Source organism: Pan paniscus, chromosome 6, assembly GCF_029289425.2.
Source record: "Pan paniscus chromosome 6, NHGRI_mPanPan1-v2.0_pri, whole genome shotgun sequence".
In the NCBI taxonomy this organism is placed as follows: Eukaryota; Metazoa; Chordata; class Mammalia; order Primates; family Hominidae; genus Pan; species Pan paniscus.
In genome coordinates, this window is record NC_073255.2 from 61,060,017 (window position 1) to 61,087,834 (window position 27,818).

The 27,818-nt window shown below is 43.2% G+C and overlaps 1 pseudogene; it reads right to left on the minus strand.

Moving 5' to 3' along the window:
- Positions 1 to 18,285: 18,285 nt before the first annotated feature.
- LOC100971388 (cyclin-J-like) lies at positions 18,286 to 19,436 on the minus strand (annotated as a pseudogene).
- Positions 19,437 to 27,818: the final 8,382 nt, after the last annotated feature.

The following is a 27,818-nucleotide window of genomic DNA, read 5'->3' on the forward strand; positions in this document are numbered from 1 at the left end:
TTTTGACAGAGTCTTGCTCTTTTGCCCAGGCTGGAGTGCAGTGGTGTGATGTGGGCTCACTGCAACCTCTGCCTCCCGGGTTCAAGCGATTCTCCTGCCTCGGCCTGCCGAGTAACTGGGACTACAGGCACGTGCCACCATGCCTGGCTAATTTTTGTATTTTTAGTAGAGATGGGGTTTCACCACGTTGGCCAGGCTAGTCTCGAACTCCTGGCCTCAAGAGATCCATCTGCTTCGGCCTCCCAAAGTGCTGGGATTACAGGCGTGAGTCACCGCACCTGGCCCACATATTAATTTTAAATAACAATGCAAAGGAGATTAAAGAGCTCTTGGTTTTCCTTCTTCAGTGACGCAAGCAAAAGCCCATATGGCCTTTTCCACAACATCAGGAGACATTTCACAGATTCCCCTGACAATTTCAGATGGAGACCAGTGAGCTCAAGTTACAGGTTAATCTTGTGTTTAGTTAGATAATGGAAGAGGAAACTTGGCCATCGAGTAGCTTAAAGACTAGCATTCGAGGCTGGGCACGGTGGCTCATGCCTGTAATCCCAGCACTTTGGGAGGCTGAGGCAGGTGGATTACCTGACGTTGGGAGTTGAAGACCAGCCTGACCAACATGGAGAAACTAAAAATACAAAAAATTAGCCGGGCATGGTGGCACATGCCTGTTATCCCAGCTACTCGGGAGGCTGAGGCAGGAGAATCGCTTGAACCTGGGAGGCAGAGGTTGTGGTGAACAGAGATCACACCATTGCACTCCAGCTTGGGCAACAAGAGCAAAGCTCTGTCTGAAAAAAAAAAAAAAAAAGACTAACATTCAAATTCCTGACTTTGTGTCTGCGAAACAGAGAACTGGTCAGCTGACTGACTCTTTGCTAATCCCTAAGAGAGAAACTGAGATGGTTGCCCACAGGTGGTGATTCCTGAGAGGCTGGGGCAGAAAGTGACGGGCATCCTGACAGCAGAAAACTGAAGGACCTTCATGAAACCATCCTCCACATCACAAAGGTCTCCCATGTCTTTTGTGGTTGGCTGGCTTACTTTACACCAGACTTCACAAAGTCCAGAGGAGAGGAGAGGGAAGGGGAGAGGACAGGAGAAGGGAGGGGAGGGGAGGAGAGGAGGGGAGGCAGGGAGAGGTGAGGGGAGCAGGAAGGAAGCACAGGAGAAGGCCCCTCAGGGAGACAGGGCTGGTGCTGATGAAAGTGCCACCTCCTTCTTCCCCCTGAAGTATCAGTGGAAGAAGCCACCGTCCCTGGTAGGTAACGAAGTGAATTAAGAGCCCGAGTTTTTAAAAGGGCCTGCAAAAGTTTACAGTAGGGACTATGATCACATTTATAGGTCTCCACCAGAAGGAAGTTAAAGAAATCTGCCTGGACACACAAAATAATCACCTGCCATCTTTATGTGGTCGGGAGGGAATTGACGACCCCGGAGATCCATATCCCGCCAGCTGCTCTCACACAGGCTGGGGCCACAGGGAGGAAACGTTCTCTTCATCCTTCAAGTGCCTGTTTTCCCTACACCCCTTTTGCCCACCAGAATGAATTGCCCCTTGTGGACTAACCCCCCACATTTTAAGCACATTTCTAGTTATCAGAACACAGAGACTCTCAGGCTTATTGTAGTTATGCCTTTGTGAGTCTATCCTCCATCTCCTTGAAGACATTGATATAGTTTGACTGTGTTTCCACCTAAATCTTATCTTAAATTGTAGCTTCCATAATTCCCATGTGTTGTGGGAGGGAGCCGGTGGGAGATAATTAAATCATGGGGGCAGTTTCCCCCATACTGTTCTCGTGGTATTGAATAAGTCTCCCGAGATCTGATTTTATAAGGGGAAATCCCTTTCACTTGGTCCTCATTCCCTCTTGTCTGCCGCCAGGTAAGACACGCCTTTTGCCTTCCGCCTTCCGCCATGCTTGTGAGGCCTCCCCAGCCATGTGAAACTGTGAGTACATTACACCTCTTTTTCTTTATAAATTACCCAGTCTCAGAGATGTCTTTATTAGCAGTGTGAAAACAGACTAATACACACATCTTCATCTAATCATTCTTTTGAAGTTTCTCCTTCTTCCCCCCACTCCTGTCCCATACTTCAATACCTGCAGAGTGTATGTTCTTAATAAATGTATATTCAATTTTGAATTCTTATAGCTGGCTCTTTGCAGCATATCGTCCCAACCAAAGAAATGAATTGGCCAATTGCCTCTCCCTGTGTTCCCCAGAGGATCAGAGAAGGCTGAGCTTCCTGAACTCAGTAGTGAAGGGGTCTTGAGCCTTGAGCCCTCTGGAGCCCACTCTTCTAGAACCCTGAGGTCTCATGCTGCTGAAGCCTTGGGAATGTGTACTCCAAGCACTGTCTCTTTCTTTACAGGATTTTCCCAAATTAAAATGCCCAATAGGTAAACAAAACCTCAGACTTTTACTTTAGGCCCTGCTGGAAGGACCCAGTTGGAGAAAGGAGTGAATAATGTAAAGATTAAGGGCCTTGGGGGTCAGATAGCCATGGCCTTGACATCCATACAAAATCAGGCAAGTAACCCAGCCCATAGGAGCCTCAGTTTCCCTATGCATAAATGGGGAGAATACTACCTTTTTCAGAAGGTAGTTGTAAACCTTTAGTAGAATGACATATGTTTAATCCCAGGCACTGAAGAGAAACTCAACAAATGTTAGTTTTTTCCCACTTTTTCACATTTTTTAAATTTTCCTAGAATTTTCTACATTTCCCTGGAATTTTCTCAACTGGGGCATGATGGGTAATGATGAGTTTACTAAGAGCTCAGTCCCTAAAAGTGTATTGGTTGCTTCTAGGAAGGTAAAGTGTTTAAGTCAGGAAGCTTATGGTGGTATCTCTGCTGGGCATTTCAATGACCTGGGAGGCAGCCAGGACACAGCCCTGGCAGGCAGCGAATTCTGTGAACCTTAAGTCAACAATGCAGAGGTTGCCCCAGCCCTGCATGGTAGGGAGAACCAGTTCTTTGCACAAAGGCATCACAGTTTCCGACATGAACTTAGCAGCCATTTCCACAGCCACAAGGAAAGACAAATTCCTCTCTCCACTCCCCGGTCCTCACAGGGAAAGGTTTGTGTCCATCCAGTGAGGATGTTGGCAAACCCAATGATGAAGGCCTGACCAGCAAAAGTCTTATAATTAGTTACTCAATGCTTCAGAATAAGCTTGCTTTCTCTCAGCAAATCCAGAAGAAGACAATTCTGGAGCTATGAATGATCCCCCTGAGATATCAGCCCTCCAGAAAGGAAGCAGAAGCAGTCCAGGCAGCTTAACTTCAGCCACAGTGGGACAGGAGGTGACATTTACAATGTTGGTTCACAGTCCAGAAGGCCAGTGGATCTGGGAGGGTCTCCCAGTGCCTGGACAAAGGGAGTGAGTGTTGGGATTTCCAGAGGCATCCTTGGACTCTAAGCAGTAGCTCCAGAGGCTGTGTGGGCTAAGGACAAGGAGCCCATGGGAAAGAGCAGATGCTAGGGTAATGGAATACATGGTATTTGGAGCCTAGAAGTCAAAGCACACTTAAGTGAGACCCAAATTGATGTCTTATCCATTTCTGTTTTTAAAAAAATTTTTATTTCCATATGTTATTGGGGAAGAGGTGGTATTCGGTTACATGAGTAAGTTTTTCAGTGATGATCTGTGAGATTTTGGTGCACCCTTCACCCAAGCAGTATATGCTGCACCCAATTTGTAGTCTTTTATCCCTCACCCCCTTCCCACTCTTCCCCTTGGAGTCCCCAAAGTCCACTGTGTCATTCTTATGCCTTTGCATCCTCATAGCTTAGCACCCACTTATGAGTGAGAACATACGATGTTTGGTTTTCCATTCTTGAGTTACTTCACTGAGAATAATAGTCTCCAATCTCATCCAGGTTGCTGTGAATGCCATTAATTTTTACTGCTGAGTAGTATTCCATCATATATATATATATTCCATCATATATATATAACAGTTTCTCTATCTACTTGAAATGCCCATCAATCATCCATTTCTTTTTAAATGGGTTTAAAAAGGATCTGTCTTAGATCAGCATTGGCCTGTAATGGTCAGAGGAAGGAAAGAGCAGCTACTCTCCTTGTCTTCATCAGCATAACCTTCTTCTGTGATCCCACCTGCTCAACAGATACACTTTCCTCCATTCATTCAGCAAGCAATCATCAAACATGTGGGCTGAGCCAGGCCACATGTTAGGGTGGTTGTTCCCAAACTCAGGGTTCATGGATTTTGCCAGGCTGTCAGCAAAAGAAAACAGTTTTGGAAACTTAAAAATACCAATTTCTGGGCTTCTCCATAAGCCTAGGTGAATTCCAAATAATCCATATTTTTAAAAAATTTCTCATTTGAATGTCACCATATTAGGAGTACAAGAAAGAATGACCAGCGGCCAGGCATGGTGGCTCACGCCTGTTACCCCAGTGCTTTGGGAGGCCAAGGCAGGAGGATCACTTGAGGCCAGGAGTTTGAGACTAACTTGGATAACATAGTGAGACCCTGTCTCTAAAAAAATTTTTTTTATATTAGCTGGATATGGTGGTAATCCCAGTTGCTTGGGAGGCTGAGAGTGGAAGGATCCCTTGAGCCCAGGAGAGCCAGGCTGCAGTGAGCTATGATCACATCATTGCACTCCAGCTGGGGCAACAGAGTGAGACCCTGTCTCTATTGAAAAAAAAAAAAAAGAAAAAGAAAGAATGACCAGAACTCTGACTTTAACTCACAGGAAAGCAAGTAATTAGAATACGAGGTAAGGGCTGTGATTAAAGCATATACAACATGCTATGGACGCCACAGAGAAGGATTGCTAGACCTTCTCTGGAGGTGTAAGCAATCATTTCCAAAGAAGTGATATTTGAGCTGGGTATTGAATAATGGGAGCACATTTTCCAGGTGGTCAAGAAGGTAAAGGATATTTCAAGGCAGAGGGAATAGTGTGGGCACCAGGGAAGGCTGTGTGTCTGAGAAGTTGTGGTGGTTTAGTGGTGTTGGGTTGAAACATGGATCTCATCTTGGGAGAGTAGGTAGTGAGAGCTGAGGCCAGGGAGGTCAGGGCTGGATCACAAAGTGTATTGCATGCAAGGTGAGCTGGCAGCTTGGATTCTATTCTCTGGGCCACTGGGTACCACTGATGTGTATGAGGAAAGGGAGTAACAAAGTCAGATGTACCCTTTATTTATTTGAGACAGGGTCTTACTCCATCCCCCAGGCTGGAGTGCAGTGGTGTGATTATAGCTCACTGCAGCCTTAAACTCCTGGGCTTAAGAGATCCTCCTGCTTCAGCTTCCCCCTTGGTTTGGAAGGGATCAAATAGACAGAAAAAGGTGGGTTGGGGGGTTCTTATAATCACCTGGGCTAGAAAGGACATAGGTCCAAGCTTGGTTAAGGCTACCACAGTGGGGACGGAGCAGTGGAGATAGCTTGCAGAGATGTTAATACCTCTGTGATTTTCCTAAATATGTGTCAGGTACTCACGTTTCTGACCAGACAGCCACCCCTCCACAGTCTCCAGTCTCCGTATGGCAGGGCATGACCTCCAATGGGCCACAATTGCTAAATTAAGTATCATGAACTACTGTCATCATTAATGCAAACACACAAGACAGCTTTAGAAATCCTGGCAATGCTTTCTGGCAAATGTAATGAAAAACTTAAATAATTATTCCATGTAAATAGATTTCATATGAGCTCTTCTTTTGGTAGGAAGGAAGGGAGAAAAGGTGGGAGAATTCTGTGATTTATGGCTTTGAGTGGTACAATGAATTAGGCCAGGCATCCCACTATGAGTCTGAGCCTGCCTTGGCCTGCATTATGAGGTTGTTAGATCATTTTGAGCAGCGTGGCTCAGGTGACCTAATGCAGGCGTGAGAGATAAAGGTCATTAAAATCTGCCACACTGTAGGAACTCTCTAAAAAGAGACGCAAAGGCTGACTTCGCAGAGTAGCGGCATTTCTCTTTGGGATACAAGGTATTCTATCACTTAGGGAAAACTGAAAACCAAAGTGATAATGATGGGAAATAAATTGATGGCCTCAAAAGGAAGGGTTGCAGAAGGAGGAGGGAGATAGGGGAGCTACCTACAACCCGTGGCAAGGGCTCCTCCTGTAAGAGAAATAATGAATGAGTTAATATCAAGTAGGAAATATTGACTCATGTGCATGAGATTCAAAATTACAATATCTGAATCTGCACTGCCAATGTAGTCCAGTGGAGACAACAACTGGGAGTTAGAGGCTGAGCTATTAATCCTAGTTTAAGACACTTGAGCCTGCTTCTTTACTTCTGCTAAGCCTTTGTTTCCTAGTATGCAAAATGAATACCTATTCCAATAGGTAATTTTGCGTGTCAAGTGTGATTATATATTGAGAAGCTGTGGGTGTATGTATTCCCATGTATTTGCTCACAGGAAATTGTGAGCTTAACCTGGAAGACAGAGGAAGGCAAGTTCTTACCTGTCTGCTGGAGAATACCAAGAGCCCTGAACAGAAGGGCTGAAACCTAGCCTGGACTATTCTTTGAAGCCCTATACCTGGTGAAATTAAGGTATTTAATGCTCTATGCTCTGAGAAATAGACTAATATAATAAAGCTTTCTGATGTTTTTCAGGGGGAACCCAAGGGTAAGATCTTAAATTTGAAGCGATGTATTCCACGGCAAACCAGCTTGGGGTGAGAAGGGCAGATTAGAGTGGGACATCATAGACTTTATCTGTGCCTCAGAGAACTATGTCCTGGATGTTGGGTGGAGGAGATGCCTTCCTGGGCATTGCCGATGTTGGGGGAGAGGCTGACTCTTACAAGCTGGCTAAGATCCACCAAACCAAGGTGGCTGACTCTTGCAACCTGGTGTCATTCTAGGACCTTCGGAATGAGGGTTCTACTCTTCAGGGGCCAAGACTGTGCATCTGAGAACAGCTACAGCTAGTCTATAGAAGGAAGTTGTCCACATTGTCATACTCTTTTGTTAATTTCAAGCCTTTCTTGAAGTCCGTCAAGCACTATAGTCTGGCTGCCTGGCTTCCATTGTGGGGAAGAATGGTGGAAAAGCTATGGCCACACCTGCGGTGATTCAGGGAACAGCAGTAGCTTATGAGAAACAGTAGAGAGGCAGCTGCCACCCTCTTGAGTGTATCACCTGAACTCCCCATAGCAGACTGAATTTTCCAAAGATAGTCACAACAATCTCTCCCCTCCCACAGCTTCTGACATGTGACCTTGACAACCCTTTCATCTAATGATGTGCTCCATGTCCCCTATCCTGGAGCCTAGGAAGAGCTTTGCAATTGCCTCTGTCAGAGATGTCTGAACCAGAGCAACTCCATCTTGAGTAGGAGCTGGGTAAAATGAGGCTGAGACCTACTGGGCTGCATTCCCAGATGGTTAAGGCACTCTAAGTCACAGGATGAAATAGGAGGTCGGTTCAAGATACAGGTCATAAAGACCTTGCTGATAAAACAGTTTGCAGTAAAGAAGCTGGGCTAAGACCCACCAAAACCAAGATGGCAATGAGAACGACCTGTGGTCATCCTCGTTGCTACACTCCCATCAGTGCCATGATAGTTTACAAATGCCATGGCAATGTCAGGAGGTTACCCTGGTCTAAAAAGGGGATGCATGAAAAATCCAACCTTTGCTTAGCATTTCATCAAGAAATAACCATAAAAATGGGTAACCAGCAGCCCTCAGGTCTCCTCTGTCTATGGAGTAGCCATTCTTTCTTTTTTTCTTTTCTAAGACAGAGTTTTGCTTTTGTCTCCCAGGCTGGAGTACAATGGCACAACCTCGGCTCACTGCCACCTCCGCCTCCCAGGTTCAAGCGATTCTCCTGCCTCAGCCTCCCGAGTAGCTGGGATTACAGGCCCCTGCACCACACCCAGCTAATTTTTTTGCATTTTTAGTAGAGATGGGGTTTCACCATGTTGGCTAGGCTGGTCTCGAACTCCTGACCTCAGATGATCCACCTGTCTCAGCCTCCCAAAATGATGGGATTACAAGCGTCAGCCACTGCGCATGGCCGCTATTTTTTAAATTTTACTCTCTTAATAAACTTGTTTTTGCTTTGCACCATGGACTCGCCCTGAATTCTTTCTTGCACGAGATCCAAGAACCCTCACTTGGGGTCTTGGGATTGGGATTGGCAACTGTTTCCTGTAACACTTCCACCAATAGAGGATGGTGGAAATGATGCCATATGATTTCTCAAGTGGGTCATTAAAATGTCCTGCACTTCTGCTTTGTTCTCTTGACATATTGGCTCCTGGAATGCAGCCAACATGCAATGAGAAAACCCAGGCCATGTGGGGAGGCCACATGGTGATGTCACAGCCAGCAGATTCATCTGAGGTCCTAGTCAGTATCAACATCCAGATTTCTTCAAATGGTTTCACCCTCCAGCTGTCATGTCACTCACAGCCTTTGAGGCTTTCTAGCTGAGGCCCCAGACATTGTAGCGCAGAGACTAGCTGTTCTCCAGTGTCCTTCTCAAATTTCAGACCTACAGAATCCATGAGCATAATGAAACGGCCGTTTTATGTCACTAAGTTTTGGATTGGATCATTATGCCAATCCAAATAGCTGGAACACTGTTCATGCTTACTTTCCAGGTGAGGCTCTCTAGAAACCTCAACTCAGAAACATCACTCTTTTTTGAGACAATGTCTTGTCTTGCTCTGTCACCCAGGCTGGAGTGCAGTGGCACCATCATAGCTCACTGCAGCCTTTAATTCCTGGGCTCAAGCAATCCTCCTCCCTCAGCCTCTCAAATAGCTGCATCTACAGGCGAGCACCACCATCATGCTTGGTTAATTTTTTTTATTTTTTATTTTTGTGTAAGACAGGGTCTCACTATGTTGCCCAGTCTTGTCTTGAGCTCCTGGCCTCGAGTCTCCCACCTTGGTCTCCCAAAGTGCTGGCATTACTGGCATGAACAACTGCACCTGGCCCAGGGCTATTCGTCTTATCAAAGATTTACTGCCTCAAAGAGGAAGGAAACAACTTTATATGGAAAGATATTTTAAAAAATACATAGCAATCCATTTTACTTGAAATAAGACTGTTTTTACCAGGATCCAGTACTACACTGAACTATAAACCAGAACTAACCACATTAATTTACTGAACCCAGGCAGAACCAGTTCCAAGTATCACTTTTATTTTTAGTGAATCATAAACCAAATCAAAGTTGTTTAAAACATTATGAATATAAGTATTCCATTAAAATTACAACCAAACCAATGTGTCTTGTAAAATAATTTTTGCCATATTACAAATTATTATACTATAAATATTTTGCTGTTCTCTAAAATGAATCTGAAAAAAAACCTCATAAATAAATAGTCATTTGTTCAAGCCCTTTGGGGTACATACTAATTCATTCCAAATTGATTGGTAAGATGGTAAGAAATACATTATTTATATGAACTGAGGGAGGACATGTCACTTCACACACCAGTCCCCAATAAGCCCTAAGCTCTTTTTCTATCAAAGGAGCTATACAAATTCTTGTTATATGTCACATGATATATTAGAAAGAGTCAGGATTTTAGAGTCTCGTAGACTGGGATGATTGTCACAACCCATTTACTCTGAGATCTCAGAAAATTTATAAGACTTCTCTTGGTTCACTTTGTCAGTAGTAAAATGGAAAAGAAAATATGCCAACTTCATAGCATTTGTTTGTGTGTGCATGGCTGTGGGTATATGTGTTTGAGAGAGAGAGAAAGAGGGAGGGAGAGAGAGAGAGAAAGAGTGACAGAGAGAAAGAGAGGAAGGAGGAGGAGGGAGAGAGATACAGGGAGGAAGAGAGGAAGAAAGGGAGAGAAGGAGGGAAGAATGGAGGAAAAGAGAGAAAGAGAGAGCACTTGTTGCAGAGATGGCTAGTTTTGCACTAAAACATGCACTTTCCTTTATGTAATATACAGTTGTTTCTGGGTGGCATCTAACCAGGTGATGCATTTGCTGGTTCTCATTTTGTATCCAGGTGAGGCTGGAACTACGCTCACCACATGGACAGGCGTGATCTCTGTACATATGAGCCAACACAGTTACATGACTGGATGCCTCCTCCACATCATGTTCTCTTGCCTGCTAACTGGGAGAAAACTGAAGAAGACTCCAGGATCCTGGGAGATAGAGGTGGAGCCCACAGATGGAATAAAACCAAGTCCTGGATTCACTGTATGGAAGAAATATACGCATTAACCAGGAACATCTACAGTAGATAATTAGAGGAGAGTGATGATCCACGGAGATTAGGGGGGTTTATTTGTTATATCAGCTAGTGTTACCCTATTACAGAGATAGAGGAAATAATGTATATAAAATAAGCCCAGTGTCTCACAGATAACCACGTTCAATAAATGTTTTTGTTTGTCCCTTTGAATGAATGGAGGATATCTACCTATCTTCTACCTATTCAGAATCTCACATGAGGCAGCACATTTAGCACACTTGTTTAGTTATAATCTTCCATGCTTATCTTTGTGAGTCTGTTTGAAAAGCTGGATAAACAGCAATGAGTGACTACATTTGCTTATATAAAGCACATGTCTCCTTTTAAATTTCATGTTAGTATTGGTATTTGTGCTGCATATTTAGCATCACCAAAAAAGGAGAATGGGGTTATGAAAAAGACTTAAATGCTCCCATAGAAAAACTCATATCCAGCCCAGGCAACATAGTGAGACTCGAAGGTAATTAGATCGCTTGAGCCCAGGAGTTTGAGACCAGCCTCAGCAACACGGCAAGACCCCTTCTGTCTCTACAAAAAATACAAACATTAGCCAGGCATGGTGGCCAGCATGCCTCTAGTCCCAGCTACTCAGGAGGCTGATGTGGGAGGATCCCTTGAGCCTAGGAGTTGGGGGCTGCAGTGAGCTATGTTGGAACTACTGCACTCTAGTCTGGGCAACAGAGTAAGATGCCATTTCAGAAAACAAATTTAAAAAACTCATGTCTGGTGGTTTATTAAAAAACCAACAGACATCTCAAGACTTCTCTGTTCCTAATCATGAAGTGGTAACATTTGATATAGAAGAGAATGGCCATTAGGCAATATAATAACCTCTCGTGTTTCTATTAATTAAAATTCTATTCATTAAACAAAATATTTCATGTAAAAATATTTCATTTTAGGCTGGGCACTGTGGCTCATGCCTGTTATCCCAGCAATTTGGGAAGCCGAGGTGGGAGGATCACTTGAGGTCAGGAGTTCGAGACCAGCCTGGGCAACTGGTGAAACCCCGTCTCTACTTAAAATACAAAAATTAGCAGGGTGTGGTGGCACATGACTATAATTCCAGCTACTTGAGAGGCTGAGGCAGGAGGATCACTTGAGCCTGAGAGGTTGAGGCTGCAGTGAGCTGAGATCATACCATTGCACTCCAGCCTAGGTGACACAGCAAGACTCTGTCTTCCAAAAAAAAAAAAGTCCTAATAGTAACTTCATTTGCTTTCTTTTTTTGAAATCTAGTGATTCAGGACTGTGAGATGTGACATAATACCTAGGGGACTAGCAAAATTTTTAATTTTCTGTTATATCTCCATTTTATATCACCCTTGTGTGTGATTAGATAAATTACTTTCAAACATTCTGATTTTATACAATTAATTTTTTTCTTGTCAATAAAATCTAAGGAAGCCACCCAGCTGTCTGAAAATAAGCTATTATACCTGAGTGTTAAAATGCTTTAATTTGTGATGACAATCTGCCTTGAAGAATGTTGCTCCTCCTTCCCCTTTAGCTCATATTTTGTTGAACCAAACTTTGCTTGAAAATGGATTCTTCAGTGTTCTCTGTTTGGCTACAGGAGAAAAGTGTATTTGTGAAATGCTCAAGTAGAAAGCTATTCTGCAAAAGTTGAAGCTGAGTCTTTGTTTTGTACATAATCTATTGCTTAGTTTTGTGATGAATTTCGCATGAAGGTGGGATCCAGGGAAGGGGTGGGCTGGAGTACTGTGTGAGTGGTCAGTGTTGGTTTGGGCTCATGGCCCATAAAACTAGGAGGGCAGTTTCTAAAGGTGGCAGCACAAAGTGAAAAAGATAAAATCCTTTTTTTTTTTTTTTTTTTTTTTTTAGGATCTCATTCTGTCACTCAGGATGGAGTACAGTGGTATGATTCTAGCTTACTGCATCCCCCAACTCCTGGGCTCAAGCGATCCTTCAACTCCAGCCTCTTGAGTAGCGGAGACTACAGGCATGTACCGCCCTTCTCAGATAATTTTTATGTTTTTTAGAGATGAGATCTCACTATGTTGCCCAGACTAGTCTCAAACTCCTGGCCTCAAGTGATCCTCCTGTTTTGGCCTCCCAAAGCATTGGAATTACAGGTGTGAACCACCTCTCCCAGTCAAAACTCACTTTTAAAGAATAGTGTCTTAAGCTTCAGGGCTTAAAGCCCAAAACTTTATTGGGGAGTGCAATCCCAGGGTAGCAGGAGTCAGCCCAAAAGGAGGGAGAGCAAATATAAGGAAATGTGTTGCTAACTTTTCACAACTTCAGTGGTGATGGTATCTCAGTTTCTCGGGTTGTCTTCAGAGAGATCACGTTGCCAAGAGGGAAAAGGATGAAAGAATTGATCTGTTGACATCTGTCTTCCATTGTTAAAAGTTTGCCCAGCATTTTGAGGCTAAGTGCTAAGTGGGTTCTGAGGCATCTTGCACCTCAACAGCAATGTGGGAGCCCCAGAACGGTGGAGGGAGAGGTACAGGGCACAGGAATGAAGAAAGATGCTCTTTGGCCATGCCCGCTTGTGACACGGGGACCAGTATTAGCTGCCACAGTGGTGCTAGGTCTGTAGAGGCAGTCATACCTTGCAACAGAGACTTCCAGGACCACGAGAACTTCAAGTCATGCCTAGGGCTGCCTCAGCCAAGAAATAAGGCAATGCAGTGAATCCAGGGCCAATAGCAAGTCTGCAGGGATTGGGGTTTTCAATGAAAGCTTCTGTAATGGTACATTAAAATTAAATTTTGCTGAGGCATATACTAAATGGTGAGATGTGAGACCACTCCAATGCAAGATATAAACTCAGGTCCCTTGTCCTTCCAAGCCTTGCCTTTTCCATAGTTCCCCACTGGTTGTTATAGAGTGCAATACTGGCTTCAACAGTCACCATCATGGCAGAAGAAGGTGGGTCATCTACAAGCCACATTTCAAGTTTCCAGTGGATTGGGCATGGAAGTTTAATTGCATTTACTGCAGAAGCAAGTGATGATGATAAGTTTGTGGTAAATGTGGACTGGGTGGGGGTCACAGGGTGGGGTTGGGTATGAAAAGATCATGGCTGTATTGCATTCCTGTCCTTCTTTTTTATCCACTGCTCATGAGTGCCAGGCATAATAGGATTAAGTAGCATCCTAGAGGTACCCTTGGATATTGGGGCATAGCTCTTTGCTTCTGTGTGTGCTGGAACCCTCTTGGGAGCTTGGTCTCCTGTGCCTACCTTCTCCCTCTTCACTACAAGGCTACATGTTCATTTTCAGTTCCGACAGTCCAAAACCACCTGCTCTTCACTTTTCCCAGGTTTCCGAGGCAAAAAGCAGCAGCTTTTTGAGGGGAATGAGGTGGGAATCGAGGGTTCCCCCATCAGCGCCCTGGGAGACATTAAAGGGGAAATTTAGCCTAAGTAATGGTTGAAACCTGTAGCTCAGAGAACTACAAAACTACAGCCTGGGACACTTTGAACATCTGCTCTAGAAAGATTTTGTGGACTTTTTAGATTCACTTTGGGTTTTCATGGGAAAACTCAGGGAATGGAAGATGTTAATTTCTTATTTGGGTCACTTAACATCTCATTGCCTCTTCGTGTTTTTAACGTAAAACTCAACTTTCCCAAAGTGTTGGTTTGAAGTTCCTTAAACATCGATGACTTACTCTGCTGTTTTGGGGAACTTACACTGTTTATGAAGTCATATGACTGATTCTATTTATGTTTGAAGTATCTGGTTAAGCAGTTTTCCCTGAATCTCCAAGCAGTTATCAGATTTGGTAGCTGAAGATCTTAGCTTTATAGGATATGAATAACTCTACTGTAGGGGATGAATAGGGATAAAAGAAAAAATCTTACAAAACCAAAAGTCTACTTATTTGGGGGCATTTCTGTGAGTTTGTTCTTTGTTATGGATAAGGTACAGATTCAATCTGTTCAGTTATTTCAGGAGCATTCAAGTCTCCTATTTCTTCTTGAGTAAGCTGGATAAACTTTTTCCCCCCAAGACAATGTCCATTTCTTCTTCTAGGGTGTTTCTAGGGTGTTTCTGATTTTCTTACTATGTACATCATCTCTCGTTATCTTTATTTAATCTGTTCTTTTGTAAAGTTCGTTTTAATTAAAAATATTTTTTAAGAGACAAGGTCTCACTGTGTCTCCCAGGCTGGAGTGCAGTGGTGCAATCATGGCTCACTGCAGACTTGAACTCTGGGCTCAAGCTATCCTCTTGCCTCAGCCTCCTGAGTAGCTGGGACTACAGGCTTGTGCCATCATACCTAGCTAATTTTTAAAATTTTTGTTGAGGGTCGGGTGCAGTGGCTTATGACTGTAATCCCAGCATTTTAGGAGGCTGAGGCGGGCAGATCACTTGAGGTCAGGAGTTTGAGACCAGCCTGGCCAACATGGTGAAATCCAGTCTCTATCAAAAATACGAAACTTAGCTGGGCATGGTGGCACACCCCTGTAATCCCAGCTATTTGGGAGGCTGAGGCAGGAAAATTGCTTGAACTTGGGAGGTGGAGGTTGCAGTGAGCCGAGATCGCACCACTGCACTCCTGCCTGGGTGAGAGAATGAGACTCCATCTCAAAAAGAAAATTTGTTTTGGTAGAGACGGGGTTTTGCTATGTTGCCCAGGCTGGTCTTGAACTCCCGGCCTCAAGTGATTCTCCCACTTTGGTCTCCCAAAAAGTTGGAATTAAAGGTGTGAGCCACTGCACCCAACCTGTTCTCTTCAAGTTATGCCTTTTAAAATCATGGTATTATGCCTTTTCTCCCTTTTTCTTAAATGCTGTCAATGGAATATTTGTTTATTTATTTTTATTACATCTACGTCTGGTGTAAAAAATGCTTTGATATGCATGTACATAGTGAAATGATTATTATGGACAAATTAAGATATTCATCATCCCACATAGTTAGCTATTTTTCATGGTGAAAGTACCTAAAATCTACTTTCTTAGCAAATTTTCAGTATACGGTGCAATACTATTAACTATAGTCCCGATGTTGTGTATCAGTTCTCTAGACTTATTCATTCTATATAAATGTAACTTTGCACACTTTGACTTCCATCTCCCCATCTACCCACTCCCCTGCCCCTGGTAACCACTGTTCTATTCTCTATTTCTAGATATTCAAGAGTTTTGTTTTTTTTCTTTTAGATTTCAAATATAAGTGAAATCATGCAGCATTTTTCTTTCTGTGTCTTTCCCAAGAAGTTATTTTTCGCTTTGACAATTCTTTCTGTTGCATCTTTATTTTAGAATTCATTCCTTTCATCTTCTATCTTTATTACTTTCTTCCTGCTACTTTCCTCAAGTTTATTCTGTGTTCTGTCACTAACTTCTTACAGTAGATGATTTGGCCATTAATTTTTACTCTTTATATTTTTGATATAAGCAGTTAGGATTATAAATTTCCCTATGAGCATTGCTTTAGTGTATACTAACACTTTTTTTTTAACTGAAAACTAGCTTTATTTTAAAATTAAGTGCATAGCACTCATCTAATTCCATTCCAAGGTCTAAAGTGTAGACTTTAGCACCATACTTGCTATTTGCAATTCATGTCATAACACCAATACATTTTGGTTTGCAGTCTGTACTTGAGTAGTGTTTATTTAATGGACTTTGGTAAAATCCTTCATACATATTAATCTCTTCACAGTACACATTTAATGATGGTCCAATAATCTACAAAAAAAGCCTACTTCAAAGACTAATCAATAAATTAAACAAAACAACACCCACACAATGCTCCCCCACCCCGAAAGCTAGCAGTTGTGAGTTCCATTTATATTGAAACCTAATGTTTTAAAAATAGTTCTGGTTCTTCAACCACCCCATCCCACCCCGGGTATGCAGCAATAGTAATTATTTTATTCTACTCTCCCAAAAGTTTATTAATCCAGTGTTCTTTGGCTTTTTAAAATATAAATTGGGAAAGTGTTATTAATAAGCTTTTTTGAAAAGATATTATTCTAAAACAAGAATAGCACATAAACCAATCAATAAAAGTATTTGACAAGACATGAAGTTGCCACAGGCGCTGCCTGTTGTTTCAAGTCAGGATCTCCATCCCAATATCTCACATTCATACCATTTCTGAGGTAGTTAAAATACGGAAAATTGGACTCCAGGTTGCTGAGTTCTGAATGTGAATGTGAAAGATATATTCTATTTTGAGCCTACTTCCCCAAACAATTCAAGTTTTCTTGAGGTAAGAACTACCAAAATCCAATTAGCAGGCTTCTTTAAAAAGGAAAAGTGATGGTACTTTCAAAAAACAATTTTCATGCTTAAAAATTTCCATGAGTGAGTGTTCTTACCTGAGTGCTTTTTCATTTTATCTACCAGACTAATAAATCCACATTATGCCCTATGTACTCTAAAAGTTATTTTCTTTTTAAGGAAAGCATATTTTTCTAAGCATTCATGCTGGCAGAAGCTACCCACCCACATTCATCCCCGGAAGCCATCTGGATCACTCCATCACTGTGTTGAGCCCCTTCCCTTCCTAACAAAGGCCACTGGCTTGATTACTGAGACTCCTGCTGCATACCCACATCTTTATAGTAAGTTTGTCTTCAATGCATATTGTGACAGTCACATATCTGCCATGCAGATTCCCTTCTATTCAAGTGCTATCTTAAAAAAAAAACACACATAAAAAGACACAGCTTACTAATTTTTAAACCAGAAAGCTTCCCTCCAACAAATCTTTCTTCCCCCACAGAAACGAGCACAATGTATACACTTTATCAGTTATTACAATGACTTTTTAACCTTTTAAGGTTATTCCTCCAAAATGCTTTACCCCCAAACTGCCCTTGCTGTAATGACAATTATTGCTGTTCGCAGTTAATACCAGTACAGTGAAATGTCCCAGGGCAGTTGCAGGGTCAATCCAATGAAAGTAGCTACTGAAATTTAGTCTGTACCTTTGCCTGCTTAGACGGACTAGCTGGCTTCAAAGGTTGCTTAAAAAACCTGTCTTCCACATAACAAAGTGCTGCTCTAGCACAACCCGAGAACTTCCCTGGCCACGGTCCCCTCCAAAATAAACCTACTTTATTCTAGCACCAACCTCTTACAGTTATGCGTTCCCTTGAAATAACTTTTTAAGAATGTCGATTCTGAGTATAAATCACGGATTGCACTGAGAAAGGCAAAACCTACATATGTATTATGAAACACAGGAACTACCACTTCATTCTGAGCTATAATATTATGTTCTTATTTGAAAACACACCCTAGCAAGAGTATTTTAATCTATGTTATAAAGGTAGTTCACACTATAACATTTCCAAGGCTTGTTGCATTACAGTTAAGTGTTTCCAAGTAGTACAAATTCCCTGAGTTAAACGTGTTTTAATTCTAAAAATTTGAGGTTGATCACTTAGGGAAAAAAGAAAAATTATGACCGTGATTTTAAAAATAAGAGATCTACTCCACCATTAATTTTAGTATATAAATCCAGATACCTATACTATTTATGAGAGGAAGTTATATAGAATCATCTAAAAAAATTTTTTTACTGCACAGATTGGTATAGCATAACAATTCATGAGTTTAAACTTAGTTCTAAAATCATGTGTAGAACAAAAACATTTGCAGAATAAAAAACCTTTTCAAAAATTAATACTGTAACTTTCCTTCATAAAAGACTGTTTGGCAAGTCCAGAGATAAGGTAAACATTTAGTCTTTTACTTAGAAGCCGACATTAGGCCCAGATGCTGCCACAGGTCAAATCTCAAAATGGCAAATTGGAGTCTGTCCAAATTTTCTGTTGTATTGAATATTTTCGCAATATTTGGACCATCAGCCAGGACTTGAACATTTTTGTCATACAGGGATTTGTTGTAACAGAATTTGACACACTGTTAATTTGCTTAGTCCTCCCAGGATTCATGGTGCATTAAAAGGGATATTCAGTCTTCCTGGAGCTGGTACCTGAAGAGTTCTGATGTCACTTAGATCCCCTTCCTTTTGAACAGAAGTTTACAAAACGCTCACCCATAGTCACAAAGCAGTCTGGGTCAGTTATCAGCTTCACACATAATCACCTTTCAAAACACGAAGTAATACAAGGGTAATGTTTATTTATCTGATAACTCCGGTTATAAGAAACACTCAGACAGGGCTTAACTTCTACTGGTATTGCCAGTGACATTCCAATACTAGTCTGCATGTGCCCAAGGCCCTGAACACTAGCTTGGAAGCCAGCAGGACATGTCTGTAGTGTGTAAGATGAAGTGTGTGTGGTCGATACAATATGCTGACAGCTTGGTTGTTCTGACTAGGATGGCGATACTGCAGTGAGGTCTGAGGTGTCTGATGGAGATATTGAGGTTGCTGAAAATGAACTAGCCGTGAGGGCTGGGAGGCTTTCTGGAACACACTTAGTTGTGCTGACTGAGGTCCTGCTTGCCCTCTCCGTTTGTTTGCTTCTTTCACATCATTATCGTGAGCGATCAATAGCTGTTCAATACACTGCACTAAGAAATCCCAAGAGTAAGCAGTAAGACGATGCAGTCTTGTAGGCCACGTTGGAGAAAGACGAAGTATAATCCTCGCAGAAGCCACATACGCAGCAGCTACTAAAGGTGCATACTTTAGAAAGGCGTAATCTTACAAAGATACTTCCAGGAAGTAATCTGCATATTTGGCCATTTAGAATTTAGTCTTTTCCAAGCAAATCATTGGCCAGCCGTCATGAAGATCTGTTTTGTGTTCTGCTTCAGAGAGATAATACTCAATGAAATGGGCGGCTGTTGGAAGGCAGGGGTTCCACTGAAAGCTTTCTAATAATAATAGTTCCATATGTAGCAAATTTTGTTTTGTTAATACTAGATTCATATTAGTCATACAACCCAGGCTGTTGAGCTGCTCCAGCTTAGACACACTTTCTTCTTTTTCTTCAAATTTACTTGCTAGAAGCAGGCAGGAAAGCGCAACTCAATGCAGCTGCTGGATAGAGATGTCATAGCGGTCCGTGAACAGGTCCAGTAAACTAGACAGCAAGATGGCGGGCAGAAGGGCAAAGGCATGGAAGCAATTGCTCACAGTGGCAAATCAAGTCAGCAAAATACCGTCTGAGACTTAATTGAGGGGACTGGCCTTTATAGGAGGGCAACTTCAGCTCCCTGTAGCGAAGTGCTTGGTGAATGTCGGCGGCCAGCTGTCTCGCCACCACTGCCCCTCCAACTCCATGGGACCCGGCGGCGCGCCCAGCCCGACGCTGTAACTTGAGTCCAGAACCGCGGCCCTCACAGCCCCAGCCCCTCCGGCGTGCTGGGGACGCCAGCCCCGCTCACGCTGCAGACAGTCTGCTGCTAAGCGCGGGTCTCAGCTCTGGCCTAGCGACTGGACGCTCGCGCTGCCGGTTGTTAAAGGACCGGCAGGCAGCTCCCAGTGCATACTAACATTTTTAATGTATAAGATTTTATTACGGTTCAGTCTCAAGTAATGAAACATTCCCATGTTAATTTCTTCCTTGACCCACGAATTGAAAAGTGTGTGATTTTCAGAATAAAAAGATCTTTATAAAGTATGTTTTTGAAATGTCTAAATGCATGAGTTTTAGTTACCTTTTTATTGCTGATTTCTAATTAAATTTTGGTGAATGTGGTCTATTAGATGCCAGTACTACGAAAAATTTAAAGAACTTTCTGACTCACAGTGCAGTCAGTTTTTATAAATGTTTCGTGTGTGGTTGAGAGGAATATGATTCCCCTAATTGTTTGGTGCAGGGACACGCATACGCATATTCATTAGGTCAAGCTTGTTAACTGTGTATTTCAACCCATCCGTAATTTACTGCTTGCTTTATTTATTCCTAGGAAAGGTGTGTTTTCCTATTCCACTCTGTTGATGGATTTGACAATTTCTCATGTAGTTCTGTAATTTTTCTTATAAATGAGGTTGGGCTACTAATAATGAACTAATTATTACTAATAAAATGATCTTCCTGGCGAAGCAAACCTTTGATCATGATAGCAATCCTCTTTACTCACAATAATATTTGCTTGCTTTAAAGTTTATTTTCTCTGATATCAGTAAACTATGTGACTTTTTTTGTCTTTTAAACTCTCATTTGTATACTAGTGTATATATATATGTGTGTGTATGTATGTATTTATAAACTCAATCTGACATTCTCTATTAACTGGTAGATATTAGTACTCCATTACATTTACCGATATATTTAATCTTTCTGGCATTATAGTTTCTTTATTATTATTATTATTTAAGTTCTGAGATACATGTGCACAACGTGCAGGTTTGTTACATAGGTATACATGTGCCATGGTGGTTTGCTGCACCCATCAAGCCGTCATCTACATCAGGTATTTCTCCTAATGCTATCCCTCCCCTAGCCCCCCAATCCCCCACAGGCCCCAGTGTGTGATGTTCCCCTCCCTGTGTCCATGTGTTCTCATTGTTCAACTCCCACTTATGAGTGAGAACATGTGGTGTTGGTTTTCTGTTCCTGTGTTAGTTTGCTGAGAATGATGGCTTCCAGCTTCATCCATGTCCCTGCAAAGGACATGAACTTATTCTTTTTTATAGCTGCATAGTATTCCATGCTGTATATGTGCCACATTTTCTTTATCCAGTCTATCGTTGATGGGCATTTGGGTTGGTTTCAAGTCTTTGCTATTGTGAATAGTGCTGCAATAAACATACGTGTGCATGTGTCTTTATAGCAGAATGATTTATAATTCTTTGGGTATATACCCAGTAATGGGATTGCTGGGTCAAACGGTATTTCTGATTCTGTAGATCCTTGAGGAATTACCACACTGTCTTCCACAATGGTTGAACTAACTTTCTTTTCTAAAGGTAAGCAGTTTTTAAAATGTTTTTTTCTTGCTGATGATGTCAGAGCTATGAATTTTTATTATGAAGGGGCCAGGTGTGGCGGCACATGCTTGTAATCCCAACACTGTGGCTGGCCAAGGCAGGAGAATCCCTTGGGGCTGGGAGTTCAAAACCAGCCTGGGCAACATAGCAAGACCTCGTTTATATAAAAAAAAAAATAAGAAAATTAGCCGGGCATAGTGGTAAGCACTTGTGGTCCAGCTTCTCAGGAGGCAAAGGCAGGAAGATCATTTGAGCCCAGGAGTTTGAGGTTGCAGTGAGCTATGATTGTGCCACTGCACTCCAGCCTGGGCAACAGAGCAAGACCCAGTCTCTTAAAAAGACAGAGAGAGAGAGAGAGAAAGAGAAAAAACAAAAACAAAGCCCCAACTGTCTAATAAAATTTAATTCTGCTGCAATTTTATACCCCAGTATGTTGTTCCTTTTTTTTTTTTTTTTTTTTTTGGAGACTGAGTTTTGCTCCGTCACCCAGGCTGGACTGCAGTGGTGTGATCTCAACTCACTGCAACCTCCGCCACCCGGGTTCAAGCGATTCTCCTGCTTCAGTCTCCTGAATTGCTGGGATTACAGGCACGCATCACCACCCCCAGATAATTTTTCTATTTTTAGTGGAGTCAGGGTTTCACCATGTTGGCCAGGCTGGTCTCGAACTCCTGACCTTAGGTGATTGCCCCGCCTCGTCCTCCCAAAGTGCTGAGATTACAGGTGTGAGCAACCGCATCCAACATGTTGCTCCTTTTGTAGGAACACACAACACTTTTTCATGGAAAAAATGCAACAAGTTTTAAAGATGGAATTATTTTACCTCATTATTTTATCTTGTTTTGTTTAATGACTAGCATTGCAAATAAAATAGCATTTTTTTTTTTTAACCATTGTAAATACAGACAATCCTTGCTTTGTGTGCTAGTGGGGATCATCAAATGCCCAATGACTGTGCAAGCCAGAACCATGCAAAACAATCTTAAGAATCAATGGGGGTTGGCCCCGTGGCTCATGCCTGTAATCCCAGCACTTTGAGAGACTGAGAGGGGAGAATCACTTGAGGTCAGGAGTTCAAGACCAGCCTGGCCAACATAGCAAAACCCCATCTCTACTAAAAATACAAAAAACTTAGCCAGGGGTGGTGGCGTGTGACTGTAGTCCCAGCTATTTGGGAGGCTGAGCCAGGAGAATTGCTTCAACCCGGGAAGTGGAGGTTGCAGTGAGCTGAGACTGCCTTACTACACTCTAGCCTGGGGGACAGAGCAAGATTCCATCTCAAAAAAAAAAAAAAAATCAGTGGGAAAAATTATGATTGTTTCATGAACTTTAAAAGTCAGAACTTTAAAAACTTACTGTCAATTATAAATGTATAGAAAAATTTAAAAATAAGAAAATATTTCATACACTGAAATTTTAAGTAATTGAAATATTGGGAACTAAAATCTTTCTTTGTGAAATACGTATCAAGAGTAGTTTTAGCAGTGCTTGCCTTCTCCTGTTTGTACAACTATGTGAACAACAGAGTGAACACTTTGGTGAACTGTCATACTGCTGAGTAAGATTGAATCAGCTTCCAATGTTCTATTCTTTGTGCTTTCAATCTTGGGAAATATCTCTGAGAGTTCCTTTAATGCAAAGTTGTTTACCACTGGGGCCACTTCCTCTGGGACACCTTAATTCTTTTTTTAAATCCTTCATTTCTGTTGATAAGTTTGCCTTCACTAATTCTCTGATTGGGTGTCTAAGGTATCAGCCGCAGTACCAATATTTCCACGGTCAGCTGTTACTTTTATAACTCCATTTATGTCACCATCAAATTTCATTCCCAGTATTATCACTTTTTGTTTCTTTGCTGCACTTTGATCTTTGCTGGCCAACTCCCACTTATCCATTTTTATAAAATGTCACATGGATTTAACACTGGGATTAGATAGGGAGGCAACACGCCTACACACTTTGCTGTGTGTGAACTGAATAATAGATGTGCAGTGACGGGCTTTGCAACAAGTGACAGAATCGTTCACTGATCATGTGATTTGTAGATGGATAATCTAGCACTAAAGCTTGCAGTTAACACATTTCCTCATAGTTAACATACCATGGTAACAAGCTACAGTCTGTGTAATACTTGTGTGAATGGAAAATAAATCGTGGGACCCCAAAATCATTAAGCTAAGGGAAAAGTCAAACTGGGAACTGCTTAGGGGAAACCTGCCTCCCATTCTATTCAAAGTAACCCCTCTGCTCACTAAGATAAATGCATATCTGATTGCTTTCTTTGGAAAGACTAATCAGAAGCTCAAAAGAACGCAACCATTTTACTCTTATCTACCCATGACCTGGAAGCCCCCTCCCCACTTTGAGTTGTCCCGCCTCTCTGGACCGAACCAATGTTCATCATACATATATTGATTGATGTCTCTCTGTCTCCCTAAAATGTTCAAAACCAAGCTGTGCCTCTGACCACCTTGCGCACATGTCATAGGACCTCCTGAGGCTGTCACAGATGCATCCTCCCTTAAAAAAAAAAAAGAGAGAGAGAGATGCAGCAAAGGGTGCCCTTTCCTACACAGGGGCCTCTATTGCCCAGGCTGGAGTGTACTGGCATGATTGTGATCATAGTTCACTGCAACCTCAAACTCCTGGGCTCAGGTGATCCTCCTTCCTTGGCCTCCTGAGTAGCTGAGACTACAGATGCACACCACCACACCTAGCTAATTTTTTTTTTTTAATGAGACAGGGTCTCAGTATATTTCCCAAGCTGGTGTTAAACTCCTGGCCTGAAGCAATCCTCCTATCTCAGCCTCCCAAAGTGCTGGAATTATAGGCATGAGCCACCGTGCCTGCCTTCTCCAGGATATTTATCTCTCTCTCTTTTTTTTTTTTTTTTTTTTTGAGATGGAGTCTCTCTTGTCTCCAGGACTGGAGTGCAATGACCCAATCTCAGCTCACTGCAACCTCTGCCTGCCAGGTTCAAGTGATTCTCCTGCCTCAGCCTCCTGAGTAGCTGGGATTACAGGCACCTGCCACGACACCTGGCTAATTTTTTGTATTTTTTAGTAGAGACAGGTTTCACCATGTTGTCCAGGCTAGTCTTGAACTCCCGACCTCAGGTGATCCACCCGCCTCAGTCTCCCAAAGTGCTGGGATTACAGGCGTGAGCCACCGTGCCTGGCCCCTGGTATATTTTTCGACAACACTTTTCTGCCTTTGAAAGGGGCTGAATGCACAGCTTCTCTCTGAAAAGCCAAGATGTAAAGGCAGTATGACAAGTGGAAATCCAATCTCCACAACTCACTGGGTAATCAGAGATGAGTTCTTGGTCTTGCTGGGCTGTTTCTCTGCCCCTAAATTGGGGGCCAGGAGAACTCCCTTGCTCAAGGCCCTACTTTGGGCTGCCGTGAGAATCCCGTGTGGCTACACAGGCAAAGGGCCATCAATGCGGCCCTCTGGTTTTCCTCAGGAAGTCTCCTTGAGGCAGATTCCACAGCTTCCAGGGCTGCGTGTGGTGGCTCATGCCTATAATCCCAGCACTTTGGGAGGCCAAGGCAGGTGGGTCACCTGAGGTTAGCAGTATGAGACCAGCCTGGCCAACATGGCGAAATCTCATCTCTACTAAAAATACAAAAAATTAGCCGGGCATGGTGGCACGTGCCTGTAATCCCAGCTACTCAGGAGGCTGAGGCAGGAGAATCGCTTGAACTCGAGAGGCAGAGTTTGCAGTGAGCCAAGATCATGCCACTGCACTCCAGCCTGGGCAACAAGAGTGACACTCTGTCTCCAAAATAAATAAATAAATAAAATTTTTAAAAAACCACAAAAATTAGTCAGGCGTGGTCACATGCCTGTAGTCTCAGCCACTCGGAAGGCTGAGGCAGGAGAATCACCTGAACTAGGGAGGTGGAGGTTGCAGTGAGCAGAGATTGTGCCACTGCACTCCAGCCTGGGCAACAGAGAGAGACTCTGTCTGATTGTTTAAAAAAAAAAAAAAATTCCGCAGCCTTTAAATGTCAATTTGTTGTGCTCCTGACAGCCCTGGAAGCCCTCCCAGGATGGGTTGAGGGCCCACACCCCACCCCTCAACTGAGCCAGCACCCACAGGCCATGGGGCCAGCCGCCATTGCTCCTGCCAGCTCAGGCTAAAGCCAGCAGAGACAAGCTCTTCACAGCCCTCACTCCCTCCTCTCTGTGGGGACAGACAGGGCCTGTGAAAGACTCCAATCACTGCAGCTTCCAGTGATCCTACGATCCTTTCTGTTATACCCAACCTCTAAAGGAGAGCTGAGAAATACAACATATGCATTCTCTCATCCCCAGTTCCCCTACCCTGGGATGGGGTGCTAAGGGGAAGCCAGGCCCCTCAGATGTCCAGCTGGGATCAAACTGGCAGAGCCCATCAACAGATGAGTGGACAAAGAAAAATGTGGTGTGTATATATTATGGAATACTACCCAGCCATAAAAGAAAAAAAAATGAGGCCAGGTGTGGTGGCTCACACCTGTAATCCCAGCACTTTGGGAGGCCGAGATGGTGGATCACTTGAGGTCAGGAGTTTGAGACCAGCCTGACCAACATGAAACCCCATCTCTACTAAAACTATAAAAATTAGCCAGGCATGGTGGCAGACGCCTGTAGTCCCAGCTAATAGGGAGGCTGAGGTGGGAGAATCACTTGAACCCAGGAGACGAAGGTTGCAGTAAGCCAATATCATACCACTGCACTCCAGCCTGGATGACAGAGCAAGATTTCATCTCTAAAAAATGAATGAATGAATGAATGAATGAAATAGGGGCAGGGTGAGGTGGTTCATGCCTGAAGTCCCAACACTTTGGGAGGCCAAGACAGGAGGATTGCTTGAGGCCAGGAGTTTGACACCAGCCTGGGCAGCACAGTGAGACCCCCATCTCTACGAAAAATTTAAAAATTAGCTGGCTGTGGTGGTGCACATCTGTAGTCTTGGGACTACTTGGGAGGATGAGGTGGGAGGATCACTTGAACCTGGGAGGTCAAGGCTGCAGTGAGTTGTATACTGCTGCCCTCCAGCCTGGGTGACAGAGAAAGACCCTGTCTCTAAAAAAAAAAAAAAAAAAAAAAAAAAAGAAAGAAAGACTGATGTCTTTTGCAGCAACTTGGATGAAACTGGAGGCCATTGTCCTTAGTGAAGTAACTCAGGAACAGAAAACCAAATACTGCATATTCTCACCAATAAGTAGGAGTTAAGCTATGGGTACACAAAGACACACAGAGTGGGGACATTGGAGACTCAGAAGGGGGATGATGTTAGGGGGTGACGGATGAAAAACTACTTATTGGATACAAAGTAAACTACTCAGGTGACAGATGCTGTAAAATCCTAGACTTCACCACCATACAATTCTTCCATGTGTCTCCAAAAACCACTTGAACCCCTCAAGCTATTGAAATGAAAAAACTTAAAAATAAATTTTTGCGGCTGGGTGCGGTGGCTTACGCCTGTAATCCCAGCACTTTGGGAGGCCGAGGCGGGCGGATCACGAGGTCAGGAGATCAAGACCATCCTGGCTAACACGGTGAAACCCTGTCTCTACTAAAAATACAAAAAATTAGCCAGGCGTGGCGGGCGCCTGTATTCCCAGCTACTTGGGAGGCTGAGGCAGGAGAATGGTGTGAACTCGGGAGGCAGAACTTGGCAGTGAGCTGAGATGGCGCCACTGCACTCCAGCCTGGGGGACAGAGCGAGACTCCGTCTCAAAATAAATAAATAAATAAATAAATTAATTAATTAATTTTTGCCTGGGCACAGTGGCTCACGCCTGTAATCCTAACAGTTTGGGAGGCTGAGGCAGGTGGATCACCTGGGGTCAGGAGTTTGAGACCAGCCTGGCCAACATGGCAAAACCCCATCTCTACTAAAAATACAAAACTTAGCCAGGCATGGTGGCATGCACCTGCAATTTCAGGTACTATGGAGGCTGAGGCAGGAGAATTGCTGGGAGGTGGAGGCTGCAGTGAGCCAAGATTGTGCCACTGCACTCCAGTGTGGGTGACAGAGTGAGACTCCATCTCAAAAATAAATAAATTAAAAAAAAATTTTTTTTGAGACAGTCTTGCTCTGTTTCCCAAGTTGAAGGGCAGCGGTGCTATCACAACTCACTGTAGCCTCAAGCTCCTGGGTTCAAGTGATCCATCACACCCGGCTACATCACACCCGGCTAATTTTTGTAATTTTTGCAGGGGTGGGTTTTTTTTTTTTTTTTTTTTTTTTTTTTGGAGACGGAGTCTTGCTCTGTCGCCCAGGCTGGAGTGCAGTGGCGCAACCTGGGATGAGGTCTTATTATGTTGCCTAAGCTGGTCTTGAACTCCAGGCTCAAGTGACCCTCCTGCCTCGGCCTCCCAGCTAGCTGGGATTACAGGCACACACCACCATACCTGGCTAATTTTTTACTTGTTGTAGAGATGGGGTGTCACTATATTGCCCAGGCTGGTCTCAAACTCCTGGCCTCAAGCAATCCTCCCACCTTGGTCTCCCAAAGAGTAGGGATTACAGGCATGAGCCACTGCACCCAGCCAAAAAGTTTTTTAAAAAAGAAAAACTAGTGGCCGGGCACAGTGGCTCACGCCTGTAATCCCAGCACTTTGGGAGGCCGAGGCAGGTGGATCTCCTAAGGTCAGGAGTTCGAGACCAGCCTGGCCAACCTGGTGAAACCCCGTCTCTACTAAAAATACAAAAATTAGCGAGTGTGGTGG